Here is an 18189-nt window from a genome sequence, read left to right as displayed (position 1 = left end):
ACCAAACGATTATGTTAGGTCAGAGCCAAGTCACAGGAAAACACAGCCATTTTTCCAGCCAAAGAGAGGAGTCACAAAAAGCAGAAATATAGATAAAATGAATCACTAACCTTTGATGATCTTCATCAGATGACACTCATAGAACTTCATGTTACACAAAACATGTTTTGTTTTGCTCGGTAAAGTTCATATTTATATCAAAAAATCTGAGTTTACATTGGCGCGTTATGTTTAGTAGTTCCAAAAACATCCGGTGATATTGCAGAGAGCCACATCATTTTACAGAAATACTCATTATAAATGTCAATGAAAATACAATTGTTAGACATGGAAATATAGATACACTTCTCCTTAATGCAACCGCTGTGTCAGATTTCAAAAAAACTTTACGGAAAAAGTCAACCATGCAATAATCTGAGTACGGCGCTCAGACGACAAATCAAGCCAAATTGATATCCGCCATGTTGGAGTCAACAGAAGTCAGAAATAGCATTATAAATATTCACTTACCTTTGATGATCTTCATCAGAATGCACTCCCAGGAATCCCAGTTCCACAATAAATGTTTGTTTTGTTCGATAATGTCGATAATGATTTCCCACTTCCTGGTTGGATTTCTTTCTCAGGTTTTTTCCTGCATATGAGTTCTGTTATACTCACAGACATCATTCAAACAGTTTTAGAAGTTTCAGAGTGTTTTCTATCCAAATCTACCAATGCATATTCTATCTTTTATGGCTGAGTAGCAAGCAGTTTAATTTGGGCACGCTTTTCATCCAAAATTCCCAAAGTTTTTTTTTAATGCTAGTAGTTGTGTTAATTTGGGATCTATTGCATCCCGCAACTGTCCCAGACTATGTTTGGAATATTTATTTCTTGCACAGAATAGAATAGGTTGACTTTTGTACTATGGGAAAAGTAGATTGACATAAGCTAGTGCTTTTGCTGATCGTTAGGCCTACTCATCTTGTTGGCTGACAAAGTAAATGTGGACAGTTCTTCAAATATCTTCAAAATGCACCTCGGAATTGGATAAGGACGCACGCAGTTGCGTCCCCGATGTGTCTGTCTTCACTTGTAGCCTGTGAGAAAGACCTGATCACGTGATGCAGAGCCATGTGAGTGAGAGGCACTTTGGATTGTGCAGTACTCTGGGAGAAGGGCACAACGCAGGACTCCGTGATGTAAAAGGCATGCATTTTTTTAGGATGCATTACAGACACAAAGGGGATGCCACTGTGAAATTTGAAGCATTACCAAGTACTTGTCAAATTGTGAGTGAGAGACTATTGAAGTGTTTGCAGCCTGCGCCCCCAAAAAAACTAAGCAGTGCTCATGCCTTTCAAGCGACTTTTTCCAAATCATCATTAGAGTCGCATCATGCAGCCTTAGAATGTATTGAAAAAATCTAAACATATAACCCAATGTTTATCACAACTAAAGTTACATAAATAACTGTAAATGAAGCATATAGAAGTACTCGTTTCTTTGTTACCCACGCAACACAGAATAGCCGCTATATTACATGGACTTTTTTAAAATGTAGATGTTCCAAAGGTCTGCGTTCATTGATTGTAGGCTGCGTGTGGAAGCCAGGAGACGCTAAACGTGTTTGTGTTAATTAACGGTCAATTACCGTGAGACTGGCAGTTATTTGCGTGACAATCACCGGCTGACTAAATTTCGTGACCGCCACAGCCCTAGACAGGAAACAGCCAGGACAGAGACAGGACAGACAGGTGTGTGTGTGTGTGTGTGGTCAGCTGATCTGTTTCTGTCTGTAACTGAGTTAGGGATCAGTGAGATCCAGAGGAGGAAATGACATAAAGACAACCTGCCTTCTGCTCCCTGATTCTGTCATAAGAGTTCGAACATTCCATTCCTTTTGGCCCTCCCTCTGAACTACTTCCTAGAGAATCTTGAAGATTCCCTGTTTAATGACATCACAGTCTAATCCATCTTGATCTTATTTTGTTTTCCTGGTTTGAATGTCCTGTCTCTATGAACACAATGTGTTGATGGTGATCACTGGTCGTAGGGAGCCAAGTGAGGCAGTGGATGAGAAACAGGAAAATCCCACTAAATAGGGCCAGAGAAAAGTCTCACTATGCTTGTGTGTTTGTGTATGAGATTGGTATCCTTATCTCGTGTGTGTGTGTGTGTGTGTGTGTCCTGGCACTGAGCCAATCAAATTATACTTATGGGAACCAAAACAGGAAGTGAGGCGCCAAAGTCACTAGGACACAGAGTGCAGGATTGACACACACACACACACACACACACACACACACACACACATCCCTGCTAGAGCTAGGAAAGTTGGAATGATTACTGTAACAGATCACGGCACTGATGACAACCCCACCCACCCCGACAAACACACACAAATATGTTTACATACCCTCATGTTTTTATAATCACTACTCTTACGTAGCCAGAGGTCATATCATAGGAAATACAGAGGAACCTATAGAAGTCTGACACGTGACGCTACATGGACAGACACCATCAATAGGTTGAACACTGACTGGGGTTAATTACAGACATCTCTATGAAGTCATAATAACGCAATCTTCTGTCTGACTGAGTCAGTGTTGTGGTTCATTTAAACCAGTTGTTTTCCCAGTGGGTTAGCACTGTGGCGAGGTGCTGCTCATGCCACACTACACAACTGACCAACAACAATCCTGTATTAATTATAGATGTATCGTGCTTGTTGTTTATCGAGTGGCTCAGATCTGCTGGTTTAAACGGCTCGGTAGGATTCCCTCGCGGCATTTCAGCCGCTGTTCAACAACGTCAATAAAACCGCTGGACAGCTGTTGGGCTAAACTCCATGGCTGTGTCCCTATTGGCTTTCTTTTCACTATACAGTGCTCTCTTTTCACTATACAGTGCTCTCTTTTCACTATACAGTGCTCTCTTTTCACTATACAGTGCTCTCTTTTCACTATAAAGTGCTCTCTTTTCACCCATACAGTGCTCTCTTTTCACCCATACAGTGCTCTCTTTTCACTATACAGTGCTCTCTTTTCACTATACAGTGCTCTACAGCACCTCCTACTGGAGAGTTGATCTATCTACAGCACCTCCTACTGGAGAGTTGATTTATCTACAGCACCTCCTACTGGAGAGTTGATTTATCTACAGCACCTCCTACTGGAGAGTTGATTTATCTACAGCACCTCCTACTGGAGAGTTGATTTATCTACAGCACCTCCTACAGGAGAGTTGATCTATCTACAGCCCCTCCTACTGGAGAGTTGATCTATCTACAGCCCCTCCTACTGGAGAGTTGATCTATCTACAGCACCTCCTACTGGAGAGTTGATCTATCTACAGCACCTCCTACTGGAGAGTTGATTTATCTACAGCACCTCCTACAGGAGAGTTGATCTATCTACAGCCCCTCCTACTGGAGAGTTGATCTATCTACAGCACCTCCTACTGGAGAGTTGATCTATCTACAGACCCTCCTACTGGAGAGTTGATCTATCTACAGCACCTCCTACTGGAGAGTTGATCTATCTACAGCACCTCCTACTGGAGAGTTGATCTATCTACAGCCCCTCCTACTGGAGAGTTGATCTATCTACAGCACCTCCTACTGGAGAGTTGATCTATCTACAGCACCTCCTACTGGAGAGTTGATCTATCTACAGCACCTCCTACTGGAGAGTTGATCTATCTACAGCACCTCCTACTGGAGAGTTGATCTATCTACAGCACCTCCTACTGGAGAGTTGATCTATCTACAGCTTCTCCTACTGGAGAGTTGATATATCTACAGCCCCTCCTACTGGAGAGTTGATCTATCTACAGCACCTCCTACTGGAGAGTTGATCTATCTACAGCACCTCCTACAGGAGAGTTGATCTATCTACAGCACCTCCTACTGGAGAGTTGATCTATCTACAGCACCTCCTACAGGGGAGTTGATCTATCTACAGCACCTCCTACTGGAGAGTTGATCTATCTACAGCACCTCCTACTGGAGAGTTGATCTATCTACAGCACCTCCTACTGGAGAGTTGATCTATCTACAGCCCCTCCTACTGGAGAGTTGATCTATCTACAGCACCTCCTACAGGAGAGTTGATCTATCTACAGCACCTCCTACTGGAGAGTTGATTTATCTACAGCACCTCCTACAGGAGAGTTGATCTATCTACAGCCCCTCCTACTGGAGAGTTGATCTATCTACAGCCCCTCCTACTGGAGAGTTGATCTATCTACAGCACCTCCTACAGGAGAGTTGATCTATCTACAGCACCTCCTACAAGAGAGTTGATCTATCTACAGCACCTCCTACAGGAGAGTTGATCTATCTACAGCCCCTCCTACTGGAGAGTTGATCTATCTACAGCACCTCCTACTGGAGAGTTGATCTATCTACAGCCCCTCCTACTGGAGAGTTGATCTATCTACAGCTACCCCTTCGGTCTCCCATCCAGGGTTTTAGCCAAGCCCAGTTTAGCTTTGATATCAGATTTTTGGTTGAGATGGACATGTATTGATTTTTAACGGAATCTACAAGTGAATCATTAATATGTTAGATTTACATGTCCGTCTCAACCAAAAATCCCAAAATCTAAGATAAAGAATAGAATAAGGACTACAACTAATCAAACTTTAAATGCACTTTTAGATAAAGTATTTGATGGAGACGGGAATCCAGCATACACATTATTAATTTGCAGACATAATTCAATTAAAGCCAGACTAAGTGGTTAGAGCGTTGGACTAGTAAGTGAAAGGTTGCAAGATCAAATCCCCGAGCTGACAAGGTAAAAAATCTGTCATTCTGCCCCTGAACAAGGCAGTTAACCCACTGTTTCTAGACCGTCATTGTAAATAAGAATGTGTTCTTCACTGACTTGCCTAGTTAAATAAATAAACAACATCCATGGCCACATGTTGAGGTTAACCTACTGTAGCATATGAATAAATGCCTTCTTATGTAATCACAGAAAGCGGAATTTTCAAGATAACGTGCAAAAGGTCGCAGGTCGGTGGAGATCTTCACTATTACTGTAAAAATCTGTGCAGAATTAGCTGAATTAGCTGAATTAGCTGAATTAGCAGAATTAGCTGAATTAGCTGAGCTAGTTCAGGGCTACAACAATATTGTGAAACGTCTGAGGAGAAGTTTGAAAACAGCTGCTATAACCAATATCTCTGTCAATGCTGTAAATGTGTGGCGAATGCCGGGGGTAGCATAACCAGGATTTACACAGGATTTACACCAAGTGGCTCAAATATTTTGATGAAGTTACTCGGTGTCATACGAAGGACTCTTTGAGTACCCACAGGAGGGGACGCAACAAATACAGCTCTATGACTGGGCTAAGCTCTGGATTCAACAGTAGAGCCCTATGGATCCATAATGAATAGCTACAGCTAGTGGTCACTGTCCACCTGACAACCACAACCCACCTGATATCTACCTAGCAAATACCTCTCCTACCCACAAATTGTAGGCTTTCGGTTTGTGTGTGCGTGTGAGCACACCTAAGTTTCACATTCTCAACCAATTTATAAATGCCCTGTCATCATGATATGAGAGAGGGAAGGAGGGAGAGAGAGAGCGAAAGAGAGAGAAAGAGGGAGAAATAAAGTGTGTGAGAGAGAGAGAGAGAAGGACTGAGGGAGGGAGTCCTAGAGAGAGAAAAGGAGAGAGAGAGAAAGAGGGAGAAATGAAGTATGTGAGAGAGAGAGCGTGAGAAGGACTGAGGGAGGGAGTCCTAGAGAGACAAAAGGAGAGAGAGAGAAAGAGGGAGAAATGAAGTGTGTGAGAGAGAGAAGGACTGAGGGAGGGAGTCCTAGAGAGAGAAAAGGAGAGAGAGAGGAAGAGGGAGTGAGAGAAGAGGTGAACACTAACTCAGGTTCATAGGCTGGGTTTATGGTCTGTTATAATAACACAGCTGACCGTGTGGCTGGTCTGACTGTAAAGATTTACTGTACTTAGTGAGGCAGTGGTCAGCGTTCGCTACGACTGCACAATAACAATGGAAACACTACTGACGTCATGCATAGAAGGTGATGATACCTGTCTAAAAGTCTCTTCACACTTACTAGACTTTTGGTAACCATGGGCTACACATATTACTCACGTAAACTGGTGTACTTGTTACATCTCGACCCAGCCTGGTCTCATAGATTGGACGTAACATAGTAAATGTAAATCTGGTAAACTCAAATGTAGTATGATATGTTACATTTGGTATGGTTACGTAAGACAAACGGTTACTTGAAGCAAAAACAAATGTTAGCTAACCCAAAAACACATGTTAGCTAACCCTTCCCCTAACCCTAACTTTAACCATTACAGATAGCCCTTCCATTAACCTTAAACCTATCTCCTAACCTTAACCCCTAGCCTAGCTAACATCAAGCCAGATAGCTAACATTAGTGTTAACCACCTAGCTAACATTAGCCACAAATAATTTGGAATTCGTAAAAAATCATATGTTTTGCAAATTCATAATATATTGTACATTTTGCTAATTTGTGGCATACGAAATGGATGATGGACATCCAGAAATGAATACATACCAAACGAAACAAAACATATCATAGTAAATGGAGTGTCTCACATTTACATACACAATAATACAAAATGCTCTGAGACCAAGTTGCTCGACCGGTAGGCACGACACTCACCCAACAGTTGCCCCCCCTTGAAGCAGCGCATATTTGTCTCCTTGAGCCAACACTCCTACAGTGTACATGGTAATAGCAGAGCAATGGTTTTGAAACAGCTGAAACATATAGACATTTTATATTTGAAATGTGTTGTATTGAGTTTTTACCTGAAATTGCAGTAACATCCTGTTACATTCTGAAATTGCAGTAACATCCTGTTACATTCTGAAATTGCAGAGTAACATCCTGTTACATTCTGAAATTGCAGTAACATCCTGTTACATTCTGAAATTGCAGTAACATCCTGTTACATTCTGAAATTGTCGCAGTACCTGCCAGCTGCACTGAGCCATGTAAAACTATAGTTGCCCATCACCACCAAAAACATGTCAAATGTAGATCATACAAATAGGATTTCCCCCCCCACTTGTAACATTGTGTGTTGATTTCAGAGGTGGCACAACAGGTCCCAGAGTGGTGTGGTGGGGGGAGGGATTATTGTGATGATTTCAGAGGTGATAGCAGGCTAACCTAACCATCTCCGGACCTAGTAGTAATAAATCAGCTGAACAAAAGGTTTTATATGGGCTATGATGGGACCAGTATCGGTAGGGTGGTAAAATCACTATGGAAGCCAAGCCCCCTCCCAAATAAGTCATATTACAACCTATGTGTTGTGACAATTGCATTGTTTGCTCTATAACTTTTTAGTTCATATGCGTTGACACGGTGATATATAGGCCTAAGGCCGAGACAATAAGGACAAAGTGGCAGAATAGATTTAACCACACCTTTGTTTCATCACAAAACTGGAGAGCAACCTCTGTCCGATGTAGGTCATTTTAACAAACAGTTAAATGACCTGTAGCATGGTCAAGCAAGTTAATGTTTCTGACATTTCTGGACCACTAAACACATATTGATTTAGAACCACAAAGTTATTGCAAGTTGCAAAGAAAACAAGAGCTGCCTCCACTATTCCAAGCACCATTTACATTTCAACATTATCAAATCACCTCTGCTTAGTCTAATACAGTGACAACTAAAAGTTACCAAAAACTATTTAGTCCAATCAACGTAAGTTAAATTTGAAGGGTTCTGTCGATAGTTCTGATTTGTGTGTGTGTGTGTGTGTGTGTGTGTGTGTGTGTGTGTGTGTGTGTGCAAGTAGAAAAAAACATGTTGATTCACCCTCCTCTCTTTCATGTTGACGAAACGGTCTATGACTCCGTCATACAATATGCTTTTAGTTTTTGTTGTCATAGGCTACCTGGCTAAAATGCTTGCTCTCTAGTCTAACTTCCTTTCATGGGCAACGATGAGCCAGCTAGTTAACATTAGCCTACTACATCTAGCTTCATACTGAACTTCCACCCTTCTCAGGCTAGACACACAATGTATGAATTTATGGTTGGATCAGAATCGCCATTATAATCATTAATCAGTACGGAGAATTAAGTAAAACCACAAGTCCAAATGCTGATTGGCTATTGTTTTATTATTTATTTATTTTTTATCAAGGGAGACCAAATGCTTGTTGGCTTCCCTTGCTATCGGCGGCAAAAAATGTCATACTTCTTTTGACCAGACAGCATCAGATAGATGGGCTACACATACAGAGACAGAGGGGCGCTGTTTCGCTCTCTTGGATGCTTTCTCTGGTGAGATACAGTACATTCAGCCTCTTGCGAATTGAAGGAAAATTATGAAACGTAGAGAGACAAAAGATTATTATTATTATTTTTTTTGTAATGCCTGGCTTCCCTTGGCATCCATGAATACATGCTACTGGATGGGGCCACATACGTTTTCTAATCAGGTCATATGTTGTTGTTTTTTAAACGATTGGAAAAACTAGGGAGGATGAAAACCTTAAAACCTTTTACACAGACACAGACAGAATAAATGAACAGGTCTGTATGCAGGGCTGCATCGTTAAACCTTTGTATCTGTAATTACAAAGATACTCATACCGTATGCAATCACTGTTGTGTTGATCGATTAATTCTAGTCAATCATTTGAGATTAAAAAGGCCTAGGTAGCCTAGTCACCTGTTGTTTGAATATAAACCACCTTTGATCACATTCACGTTTTCTCAGAACACAAATAAATGGGCCAATTTTAGGCTATAAATGCATAGCTTAGGCTATAGAAACATGACGTTACGTTTCCAACATTTGGTCCCATTGCGTTTATATTTTTGTTCAGTGTATACAGAAGGGAAATTACCATTGAACAGATTGTACCTTTATGGGTTCACAAATCCCAGATTGTACCTTTATGGCTGGTATCAGGTTTAGCATCTATCTAGCTAGCAAGAACAAGCTAATAATGTGGGAAGATCTAATAACAGGTCTGAGATCTGCATATAAATACACTTAACCATGATCAGAGCTACTTTTTTAAATGTTGAACTGCAATTAATGTGCTGGTGCTGCTAGCTAGCTAAAGTAGTTCATTTTTGCTGTAATGCTTTTCAGTGCTGCGACCAAGCTGATCAAACAAAATATTTGGAGAAACGATCAAATTATTACACTACAACTGTGTCCTAAAATTCAGCTATGATCAGCTATTGTGATAAACTGTAAATTACAGTGCATTCAGAATGTATTCAGACCCCCCTTTTCACATTTTGTTACATTACAGCCTTGTTCTAAAATGTATTACATTACTTGTTTTCTTCATCAATCTACACACAATAACCCATAATGACAAAGTGAAAACAAGTTTTTATAAATGTTTGCAAATTTATTAAAATAAAAAACAGAAATACCTTATTTACATAAGTATTCAGACCCTTTGCCATGAGACTCGAAAGGTGCATCCTGTTTCCATTGATCATCCTTGAACTGTTTCTACAACTTGATTGGAGTCCACCTGTGGTAAATTCAACTGATTGGACATGATTTGAAAAGGCTGTCTATATAAGGTCCTACAGTTGACAGTGCATGTCAGAGCAAAAACCAAGCCATGAGGTCGATGGAATTGTCCGTAGAGCTCTGAGACAAGATTGTGTCGAGACACAGATCTGGGGAAGGGAACCAAAACATTTCTGCAGTATTGAAGGTCCCCAACAACACAGTGGCCTCTATCATTCTTAAATGGAAGAAGTTTGGAACCACCAAGACTCTTCCTAGAGCTGGCTGCACGGACAAACTGAGCAATCGGGGGAGAAGAGAGGAGACCAAGAACCCGATGGTCACTCTGAAAGAGATCCAGAGTTCCTCTGTGGAGATGGGAGAATCTTCCAGAAGGACAACCATCTCTGCAGCACTCCACCAATCAGTCCTTTGTGGTATAGTGGTGATGAAACCAAGATTGAACTCTTTGGCCTGAATGCCAAGCATCAAGTCTGGAGGAAACCTGGCGCCATCCCTACGGTGAAGCATGCTGGTGGCAGCATCATGATGTGGGGATGTTTTCAGTGACAGGGACTGCTAGAATAGTCAGGATTGAGGGAAAGATAAACAGAGAAAAGTACAGAGATATCCTTGATGAAAACCTGCTCCAGAGCACCCAGGACCTCAGACTGGGAGAATAAATTGAGAAACTCCCCAAATACATGTGTGAAAAAAATTGTTGCATCATACCCAAGAAGACTCGAGGCTGTAATCGCTGCCAAAGGTGCTTCAATAAAGTACTGAGTAAAGGGTCTGAATACTTATGTAAATGTAATATTTCAGAATGACCATACTAGAGACATATTTCCCTCAGATTACACAAATACACAAAGAATTTGAAAACAAACCCAATTTTGATAAACTCCCATATCTATTGAGTGAAATACCACAGTGTGCCATCACAGCATTATTATCTAGTTCACTCGCTTTGGCAATGTTAACATACGTTTGAAGGGTAACACACACATGCACACACAAAGCTGTTGACGAGGAGAGGCTGAGAAGGACATCTAAATGGTTAGACTTGACAGTGTTTTTTTTTAGAGAAGAAAAGACCAACAGAACAGCAAAGTTCAGAAAGAACACACACCAGGGGCAGACTGGGACCCAAAATATAAATCAGCATTTCTAACACACCGGCCCCCACATCGGCCCATTGTTTAACAGATAATGATAATTTTGCCTAAAACCCAAGTTAGACAGGCCCGCTGGGCTAAAAATGGAACAGCCCATCTGACAGTTGCCTGAAATGCCAGATGGCCAGTCCTCCCCTGACACACACTATAAATCCTTATAGCTCAGAGAATAAGATCCTGCAAAATGGGTTCTCACCTCCACATACTGTACACACGCACACACACACATACACACACTAGTATCTTTCCATCAGTGTACCTCTCTGTGTATCTTCCAGTAAATCACTGTGTATATTTATTGTCCTGAAAGACAGTTGTGCAGATTATAAAAGCCCCTCCACCTAATCCCCAGAGAAAAATAATTCCGCAGTAGATAAGCCCAGGCTTTGTTCTCCTCCTGATTTAAATCTAAATCAGGGCTTACGACATGGATAGTCCCAAATAGTAACATTTTCCCTACTTAGTGCACTACTTTTAACCAGGACCCATTGCAGTCTGGTCAAAAGTAGTGCACTATATTTTTACCTTGATTTAACTAGGCAAGTCAGTTAAGAACAAATTCTTATTTGCTGTCAATGACAGCTACTCTCAGTGACAGCAACTCTCTGTGACAGCAACTCTCTGTGACAGCAACTCTCTGTGACAGCAACTCTCTGTGACAGCTACTCTCGGTGACAGCAACTCTCTGTGACAGCTACTCTCTGTGACAGCAACTCTCAGTGACAGCAAAAGTTATCAAAAACCAACCTGTCAAAAAAATGCATTCTGTGACAAAACCTGTTTCATTTGAAGTTAGAAATAGTTTTTTGTAAAGTCACAGTTGAGGGTTGAATGGGTCCAAGCTTCATACTGATGGTACCTACAGTGTGTGTGTGTGTGTGTGTGTGTGTGTTGAGGATTGGTTTGGTGGCTTATACCTTTGTACTCCACAGCTTTAGGCTCAAAGTCCTCTGGAGAGGCTGAGAACAGTAGCTGATACTGAAAACATTACTAATCAGCAGCACTCATGAGGTGGGTGTGTGTTAGTGTGTGTGTGAGTCTGTATGAACGTGTGTGTGGGTGTGTGTGAGTCTGTATGAGTGTGTGTGGGTGTGTGTGGGTCTGTATGAATGTGTGTGTGTGAGTCTGTATGAACGTGTGTGTGTGTGTGTGTGTGTGTGTGTTTGTGAGTCTGTATGAACGTGTGTGTGTGTGCCTGTGAGTCTGTATGAACGTGTGTGTGTGTGCCTGTGAGTCTGTATGAACGTGTGTGTGTGTGTGTTTGTGAATGTGTGGGTGTGTGTGAGTGTGTGTGAGTCTGTATGAACGTGTGTGTGTATGTGAGTCTGTATGAAAGTCTGTGTGTGTGTGTGTGTGTTTGTGAATGTGTGTGTGGGGGGGTTTGCGTGTGAGTCTGTATGAATGTGTGTGTGTGCGTGTGTGTGCGCGCGTGTGTGTGTGTGTGTGTGTGAGTGTATGAACATGTGTGTGTGTGTGTGTGTGTGTGAGTGTATGCGTGTGTGTGTGTGTGTGAGTGTATGAACATGTGTGTGTGTGTGTGTGTGTGTGTGTGTGTGTGTGTGTGTGTGTGTGTGTGTGTGTGTGTGTGTGTGTGTGTGTGTGTGTGTGTGTGTGTGTGCGTGTGGTCCAGCTACAGTCATTTGCTTCATTGTCCCGATGCAGACACTGCTTGTTGTTTCAGCTAATACTGCACCAGGGACATTACTAAGTGGATAAGGGGATTACAATGCTACATTGTCTTTGAAGGAGTGGAGTGAGTGTGTGTATATGTATGTGTAGTGGGTGTCTGTGTGTGTGTTTATGTGTGTGTTCCACCCACACACACACACACACACACACACACACACACACACACTCTTTTGGTAAGGGGAAATGAATTGTTCCGGGGAGGTACCTGATCAGACAGACAAAGCGGATAAGGAAGTGACGTAGGCATTGACGTACAGGTAACTGCCAAAATAAAGGAAACACCAACATCTCAATAGGGCGTTGGGCCACCACGAGACACCACAACAACTTCAATGCGCCTTGGCAGAGATTCTACAAAGGTCTGGAACTCTATTGAAGGGATGCGACACCTGTGGAGTCAAGTTCGATTCAAAAGTCAAACGGGCGCATGATCAAACATCATTGCATGAGCAAAACACTTGAGCTGAGAGAGAAGAAATGTGGTCTAGCGAGCAGAGGACGGGTCCCATGAGCGCAGGCCAGCATGGTGCGTGCAAATTAAACTTAAGAGCTGTCACGACTTCTGCTGAAGTCGTTGCCTCTCCTTGTTCGGGCGGTGCTCGGTGGTCGACGTCACCGGTCTTCTAGCCATCATTGATCCATTTTTCATTTTCCATTGGTTTTGTCTTGTCTTCCCACACACCTGGTTTCAATCCCATTCATTACCTGTTGTGTATTTAACCCTCTGTTTCCCCTCATGTCTTTGTCAGAGATTGTTTTATGTCAAGTGTTGTTTTATGTTTTATAGGTGCGCGACGGGTCATCGTACCCATGTTCGTTTATGTATGTACGTATTTAGTGTTTGGAGCATGTTAAGTGGACTTATATTAAAAGACTCCATTTACACTCCGTTTGACTCTCCTGCGCCTGACTTCCCTGCCACCTATACACACGACTCTGACAAGAGCTTGCAACTTTGAGCAGTAAATTCATGTGAGAGCAGAGATTTGTTTCCCTAAAGAAGGTGTACTACATGTCAAAATGTGTTGATCGAATTTCGGTCACGTTTTTAAAAGATTTCCTTTATTAAAGTCGCCAGATACAATAAATGCGGCCTCAGGACACGTGGTTTCCAGTTTGCACATAGTTCCTTGAAAGTCGTTGCGGTGTCGACCCATTGCGGTGTCGGCTCGTTGCAGTGTCGGCTCGTTGCGGCGTCGGCTCGTTTCAGTGTCGGCTCGTTGCGATGTTGGCTACGTTGTGGTGTCGGCCCGTTGCTGTGTCGGCCCGTTGCGGTGGCGGCTCGTTGCGGCGTCGGCTCGTTGAGATGTCGGCTTGGGGGGGAATATACAGGAGGTAATGCAATCGGCATTTGATGGTGAGGTATTCAAAATAGGAATAACAAATGACTTGAGTTCATGTTTGTTACCACAATCACACCATGAGTTGGTAATCATGAATCAAACCCCTCCGCTCTGTTCAACAATGCAGAGAGAAATAAAATAGAGAAATAATAGAAAAGTAAACATGTAATAATAAAAGTAATAATAAATACAAAATGAGTAACGATAACTTTATAAAAGGGGTACCAGTACCGAATCGATGTGCAGTGCTATGAGGTAATTGAGGTAGATAGGTACTTATACAGTGCATTCGGAAAGTATTCAGACCCCTTCCATTTTCCACATTTTGTTACGTTACAGCCTTTTTCTAAACTGGATGAAATCAATCTACACACCCCATACCCCATAATGACAAAGCAAAAACAGGTTTTTCGAAAAGTTTGAAAACACATATTTTTTGTTGAAATATCACATTTCCGTAAGTATTCATACCCTTTAATCAGTACTTTGTTGAAATATCACATTTCCGTAAGTATTCATACCCTTTAATCAGTACTTTGTTGAAATATCACATTTACGTAAGTATTCAGACCCTTTAATCAGTACTTTGTTGAAATATCACATTTACGTAAGTATTCAGACCCTTTAATCAGTACTTTGTTGAAATTTCACATTTCCGTAAGTATTCATACCCTTTAATCAGTACTTTGTTGAAGCACCTTTGGCAGCGATTACCAACTCGAGTCTTCTTGGGTATGACGCTACAAGCTTGGCACACCTGCATTTGAAGAGTTTCTCCCATTCTTCTCTGCAGATCCTCACAAGCTCTGTCAGGTTGGATGGGGAGTGTTGGTGCACAGCTATTTTCAGTTCTCTCCAGAGATGTTTGAACAGGTTCAAGTCCTGCCTTTGGCTGGACCACTCAAGGACATTCAGAGACTTGTCCCGAAGCCACTCCTGCATTGTCTTGGCTGCGTGCTTAGGTCGTTGTCCTGTTGGAAGAGGAACCTTCGCCCCAGTCTGAGGTCCTGAGTGCTCTGGAGCCGGTTTTCATCAAGGATCTCTCTGTACTTTGCTCCGTTCATCTTTCCCTAGATCCTGACTAGTCTCCCTGCCGCTGAAAAATATCCCCACCACATGATGCTGCCACCACCATGCTTCACCGTAGGGATGGTGCCTGGTTTCCTCCAGACGTGACGCTTGGCATTCAGGCCAAAGAGTTAAATCTTGGTTTCATCAGACCAGAGAATCTCGTTTCTCATGGTCTGATAGTCTTTAGGTGCCTTTTGGCAAACTCCAAGCGGGCTGTCTTGTGCCTTTTACTGAGGAGTGGCTTCCATCTGGCCACTCTACCATAAAGGCCGGATTGGTGGAGTGCTGCAGAGAGGGTTGTCCTTCTGGAAGGTTCTCCCATCTCCACAGAGGAACTCTGGAGCTCTGTCAGAGTGACCATCGGGTTCTTGGTCACCTCCCTTCCATTTAAGAATGATGGAGGCCACTGTGTTCTTGGGGACCTTCAATGCTGCAGACATTTTTTGGTACCCTTCTCCGGATCCGTGCCCCGGCACAATCCTGTCTCGGAGCTCTACGGACAGTTCCTTCAACCTCATGGCTTGGTTTTTGCTCTTACATGCAATCTCAACTTTGGGACCTTATATAGACAGGTGTGTGCCCTTCCAAATCATGTTCAATCAATTGAATTTACCACAGGTGGACTCCAATCAAGTTGTAGAAACATCTCAAGGATGATCAATGGAAACAGGATGCACAGGAGCTCAATTTTAGGTCTCATAGCAAAGTGTCTGAATACTTATGTAAAGTATGTGTTTCTGTTTTTTGCAAAAATGGAGAAAAAAAACGTTTTTCTCTGTCATTATGGGGTGTTGTGTGGAGATTGTTGAGAACATGTTTTTATTTAATCAATTTTAGAATTAGGCTGTAACCTAACAAAATGTGGAAAAAGTCAAGGGGTCTGAATACTTTCCGAATGCACTGTAGATAGGGATAAGGTGACTAGGCGACAGGATAGATAATAAACAGTAACTGCAGCGTATGTGAGGAGAAAAAAAGTTTGTGCAAAAAGGGTCAATGCAGATAGTTGAATAGTTAACCAAATAGCTACCCCGGACTAACTATTTAGCAGTCTTATGGCTTGGGGGTAGAGGCTGTTTAGGGTTCCAGACTTGGTGCATTGGTATTGTTTGCCATGCGGTAGCAGAGAGATCAGTCTATGACTTGAGGGCCTTCCTCCGACACTGCCTGGTATAGAGGTCAAATCAAATGTTATTTGTCACCGTTACGCACGCCTCTATGAAGAGGGAACGCAACACCCTGCTACAACTAAACTCTCTGTGAAGTGAAAAAGGTATGGACTGAGGTGCGAGTAAGGATGACAACAGGCAGAATGTGGTACCGTTTACAAGGACTTTATTCCTTTACACGGTAATATGGGGAAAAGGGGCTGGACGGAACCAAAGCAAAGAAAATAAATCTCAAATAAATCTCTCCTATCTTACCTGCCTAACCACTTTTACCTAATTTAGCACCACCTGGTGCCCTAACCAAAATACAGGGGGTGGTCCGCCCAGGTCTTACCTAGTGTGCCTAGCGGGCCTCTTGCCTAAGCACTCCCAAGGTGCCTTCCCCTTCTCCCCTGGGAACAAATGAAACAGAATATTAAACCATTTCACAAACAAACTAAGAAACAAAGGACATCAACTAAGCTCTACCTGAGCAACAAACTCACAGAACATACCACTTCCCAGCAATGAACTCCCAGCAAATCTCTCTATCACAAACAATCGCTCTGCAATGACCTCCCAGCAAATCTCTCTATCACAAACAATCGCTCTGCAATGACCTCCCAGCAAATCTCCCTCTCCTGAACAGAACAGTGGCTTTTATATAGCTTCAGAAGGAACAGGTAATTGGAGACAGCTGCGTCTTGACGAGGGGGCGGGGTCAGCTCTCCAATTAGCCCTGGAGTCGACCAATCAGCTGATTGAGGGATTTCAGGAAGCCATTTCCTGAAATAAACACATGCAAATACACAAACTACAACACATAAACTGGGGAACGTAACAGTCACATATGCATGGTTAGCAGATGTTAATGTGAGTGTAGCGAAATGCTTGTGCTTCTAGATCCCACCATGCAGTAACATCTAACAAGTAATCTAACAATTTCACAACAACTACCTTATACACACACAAGTGTAAAGGAATGAATAAGAATATGTACATATAAATATATAGATGAGCGATGGCCGAATGCCATAGGCAAGATGCAGTCGATGGAGTACAGTATATACATATGAGATGAGTAATGTAGGGTATGTAAACATTATATGAAGTGGCATTGTTTAAAGTGACTAGTGATACATTTATTACATCCAATTTTTAATTATTAAAGTGGCTAGAGATTTGAGTCAGTATGTTGGCAGCAGCAACTCAATGTTAGTGATGGCTGTTTAACAGTCTGATGGCCTTGAGATAGAAGCTGTTTTTCAGTGTAGGTGTCCTGGAGGGCAGGTAGTTTGCCCTCCAGGACACCTACAGTGTGATTGCGATTGCGTCGTCTGTGGACCTATTGGGGCGGTCAGCAAATTGCAGTGGGTCTAGGGTGTCAGGTAAGGTGGAGGTGAAATGATCCTTGACTAGTCTCTCAAAGCACTTCATGATGACAGAAGTGAGTGCTACGAGGCGATAGTCGTTTAGCTCAGTTACCTAAGCTTTCTTGGGACAGGAACAATGGTGGCCCTCTTGAAGCATGTGGGAATAGTAGACTGGTATAAGGATTGATTGAATATGTCCGTAAATACACCAGCCAGCAGGTCTGCGCATGCTCTAAGGGCACGGCTAGGGATGCCGTCTGGGCCGGCAGCCTTGCGAGGGATAACACATTAAATGTTTTACTCACGTTGGCTGCGGTGAAGGAGAGTCCGCAGGTTTTGGTAGCGGGCCGTGTCGGTGGCACTGTATTGTCCTCAAAGCGAGCAAAGAAGCTGTTTAGTTTGTCTGGGAGCAAGACATCAGGGTCCGCGACGGGGCTGGTTTTCTTTTTGTAATCTGTGATTGACTGTAGACCCTGCCACATACCTCTCGTGTCTGAGCCGTTGAATTGCGACTCTACTTTGTCTCTATACTGACGCTTAGCTTGTTTGATTGCCTTGCGGAGGGAATAGCTACACTGTTTGTATTCGGTCATGTTTCCCGGTGGCCTTGCCATGATTAAAAGCAGTGGTTCGAGCTTTCAGTTTTGGGCGAATTCTGCCATCAATGGCAGGGAGCTCGGCCCTAGTGATGTACTGGGCTGTACACACTACCCTCTGTTGCGCCTTGCGGTCAGATGTCAAACGGTGATGCAGCCAGTCAAGATGCTCTCAGCTTTAGAACTTTTTGAGGATCTGAGGGTCCATGACAAATCTTTTCAGCCTTCTGAGGGGGATCCAGGTCAGGGAAGTGTAATTTCTGCTTTCATTTCTGGTGAGTGACCG

The sequence above is a fragment of the Oncorhynchus clarkii genome, chromosome 29 (genome assembly GCF_045791955.1).
Source record: "Oncorhynchus clarkii lewisi isolate Uvic-CL-2024 chromosome 29, UVic_Ocla_1.0, whole genome shotgun sequence".
In the NCBI taxonomy this organism is placed as follows: Eukaryota; Metazoa; Chordata; class Actinopteri; order Salmoniformes; family Salmonidae; genus Oncorhynchus; species Oncorhynchus clarkii.
Note: the sequence above shows the minus strand (reverse complement) of the source record.